Source organism: Hirundo rustica, chromosome 2 (assembly GCF_015227805.2).
Source record: "Hirundo rustica isolate bHirRus1 chromosome 2, bHirRus1.pri.v3, whole genome shotgun sequence".
NCBI lineage: Eukaryota > Metazoa > Chordata > Aves > Passeriformes > Hirundinidae > Hirundo > Hirundo rustica.
Window position 1 is genome coordinate 82,660,394 of NC_053451.1, and position 3,644 is coordinate 82,664,037.

At 37.9% G+C, this 3,644-nt stretch overlaps 1 long non-coding RNA gene across 1 annotated transcript; it reads right to left on the reverse strand.

The window, feature by feature from the left end:
- Positions 1-1,759: 1,759 nt before the first annotated feature.
- On the reverse strand, positions 1,760-2,835 carry LOC120766119 (uncharacterized). Its single transcript, XR_005704581.1, has 3 exons — positions 2,706-2,835; positions 2,496-2,620; positions 1,760-1,897 (listed from the first exon to the last, which is right to left on the reverse strand). It is a non-coding gene; the product is annotated as an uncharacterized LOC120766119 (long non-coding RNA).
- Between the last annotated feature and the right edge of the window lie 809 nt (positions 2,836-3,644).

Genomic DNA, 3,644 nt, shown 5'->3' on the forward strand with positions numbered 1-3,644 from the left:
AATTAATGCTGATAAGTAAGTCCAGACTTTGCAGAATGATTAGACTCAATTATGGTTGGAACAATAAGTTCAAGTGAATGGAACAATATTTCTAAATAACTTATGCTGATAAAATTAAAATTTGCTTTTAATTCATGTCTGAATGTTCACACTGGTAATGAGTACAGGACAAATGAAAAAGGTAAAAGAAAGGCTTCTTCCTATCCTCTGTACTTCAGCCAGTAAAGTTGAATACTAAAGGTCATTATTTTTAATTATCATCAAAAAAGATGAAATTGTGGAATTTACAAAGAAATAGTTTCATAAAACACTGGTCTTGGACTAAGGAGAGCTTCCTGTGTTGCTAACTTCTTTGATGTTATTTTTTTATGCCTCTGGGTTTCCTTGTTTTCTCTGTTTATTTAGAGCGTACGAGGCTCACAGCAGAGACTTGTTCAGATTTACTGTGTGTAGGTACCCATGCCTTACAAAAACGTGAATAAATAATTCACTTACTCCTTCGAATGACACTTTCATGGTAAGTTTTTTTTCTTTTTTTTTGAACAATGAGATAGTCATCTTTGCTCATGCTTTTACAGATCCTGGTGTTCTATGGTTCTGGTTCATGACAAAAGATTTCAGTTGAGATAATAATAATAATATTAATAATTCTTTTCTTCTTTTTGTTTTTTATGGTTTCAGTACATAAATAATCTCACAGAAAAGTAAGTGGTCACCTGAGATCACTTTCATCCTGAAATGCTAGGAAAATGTTTCTGTTAAACACTTTCATTGTATTTGTGCATGCTCATGCATGTTGTGTATGGAGCATAACATAGCAATTGAAGAATGGGGTTTAGGATACAGGACCACAGATATGATTCTTATTAATAATACTATCTTTAAACCTGTGCTTTCCTCAGTGTTAGAAAGCAAATAAAATATTTTAGAAGGGAAAGAGAATGACTGAAAACTGGCCTGGTAGAGCGGGAACAGTTGTGGGTTGTAGGATACAGACTATGTTGTGAGCCAAAAGTACTACTGAGGATAAAACAAAAGGTAGACAAAAATCAGATAGTCAAAGGAAAGTTATCAGAGGGGAGATGGCAGGAGGTTACAGACAACTGAGGTAAGATTTTTATGTGGTTCCAGAGGGGCATTTTCACATCCAGTGTCTTTAGTCTTAGTGAAAAGAGTTGAAGGAGCAGAAGGAAAGATCACGTAAACAAATGCAACTGCACTAGACTATTGCCAAATAAGCCTGCTTTTTTTCATTCAATCCACATTTTTCCTGACCTTTTACACAAGAAAATGGATTTTCAGATTTTACCCAGCTAAATTCTCCCTGAGATGTTTTGGGTTTTTTTTGCCTAAAGATTAAGATCAGGCAGAGTGTAGGGGGAAAGGTTGGGTGTGGAAAGGAATATGTCCTGAGAAGCTGTAAAATACGTGCAGCAATCCTTGCAGCGCAAGCATCAGTTGCGATGCCGGGTAGGTCACCTTGGAAAAGAAATATAGCACCGATTACCCATGACAGAGACTGGGGAGACTCTTTGATGAAGGGCTGGTAACAACTTCCTGTGGTTTCAAATATTCTGGGCGTTAGAGAGATCAGCATTTAGGATCGCCCTCTACCCCTCCTACAAATCCACGGTATTGTCTGGACCTTGAAGATCTCTAGTTACTCCTGGTCTATGCTGCCCTCTCCTGCCCAAACTCACAGCCGCAGAGGTTACCTCTGCCTTTGCAGTCAGATGTTGCTTCTACAGTACTGTGTTTGCTTTGTATAGTTTCATAGGGGGAGAATTTAGAGATGCATGAGTTATTTAGGAAGATGGTTGACATCAAGTTTTCGTGCAGCTCAACATCTTGTCAGACTAGTTGTCGGGCATGGTGTTCCCATTATAGCAGTTTATTTCTAGATATGAACAAATGAAGATTTTTTTATACTAAAAGGAAAAATTCTCAGAAATATTTTATTACAATAATGACTTGAATATTTGTAAGGTAAAAATGTTGCATTTTATTTATTCTGGTGTTTATGTTTGGAAAGAGATGGAAAACAATTCTTTATCATACTTTGGCTACCATTTTGTCATTTGTAACCCAGACCTTAATGGAACTTTTTGTAGAACATTTCTATGCATCTTGCAGTTAATCTGGTTATTTTCCTTGTTGATAAGTTTTCACTTTCTTTGTTGTTTAAATATTTAGTTGTTGCTATTGTCTTTTATTGCCTTAGCCAAGCTTAGACGTACTTAACTCTGTTATTTTTTAAAAAGTCATTCCTTGCGTGTTCTTAACTGGTTTTCATTCTTTTTGGAGTACATGGCATGTATCAGCGATGAGCTACCCAGATCTGAACACTGTACTTCGCAGTGAAAAGAACACTGCTTCTCTCTGTGAAACCAAATTCTATCCAACCTCTTGTAATATTTATTGCTTACAATTTCTTATAGTTTTAAATTTTATTGAAGCAGTGAGTATTCACACTTCCAATAATTATTTAAACTTACCATAATTCTGAATGTCTTCATAGTGTTGAATGCCTTCTCACAAAAAGCTATTCAAGAACCAAGTCAGAGTTATCTGCCATTGCTTTCTACATGTCAGACGCTTTCCTTTGAACCAGGCAGTTCTCCTTTAGAATAAAATAAACTAATTTTTCTTTATATGTCACAAGAGGTAAATCCCCAAGTAAAATCCTCATAGAATCATAGAATAACCTGTACAGGACAACTGCAAACACTTCCTGAATCCTGTCAGGCTGGTGCTGTGACCATTCCCTCGCAGAACTTATTCCAGTGCCCAGCCACCCTCTGGGTGAAGAACCTTTTCCTGATATCCAGTCTAAACTTCCCCAGACACAGCTTCAGGCCATTCCCTTGGGTCCTATCACTGCTCACTAGAGAGAAGAGATCAGCAACAGCCCCTCCTTTATCTTCCTAAGGAAACTGTGGACCATGGTGAGGTCTCCCTTCAGTCTCCTCCAGGTGGAACAGACCAAGTGACCTCAGCTGCTCCTCATTTATCTTCCCTTCAAGATCCTTCACCATTTTTGTAGCCCTCCTCTGGATGCCCTCTAACAGCTTATTACCTTATATTATGAGCCCAAAACTGCCTAAGGTGAGGCTACATCAGAGCAGAGCAGAGCAGGACAATCACATCCTTCCACTGGCTGTACTAAGTTCTGTACAAAGATCCTAGTGTATCACCTTTCTTGTGTTCTCTTCAACAATTCATTCTGAGATACTAGAAAACAAGGAACCCAGTATATTCTGTAAAATGTATATTCCATCATTTTATCTAATTCCGTCTGTACACCCACCTGTGTACTTTATTACTTCTGCATTATGGTCTTCCAATGATTCAGATAAAACTAATTGAAATAAATTAACTCAGGAAGAATTGGAATGTATTGATATGTTTCTGCTACTGCATTGGTTTTTTCTTTTTTTCTCCCCAACACTGAAAGAGTAACTTTTCGCTCTACACAGTTTACTTGTGCCCCCTCAAAAATCTTTGGTGGGGTACTCTCAGATCTTCTGCTGTTAAAGAGCAGAAACCTCTATTGCAGGCCAAACCTTATTACTTTATCCCAGCTATGCGTTGTCCCTCAGATCTTGGCCCCACAAGGCCCTGAGCTTCCAGAGACTATCTGGGGA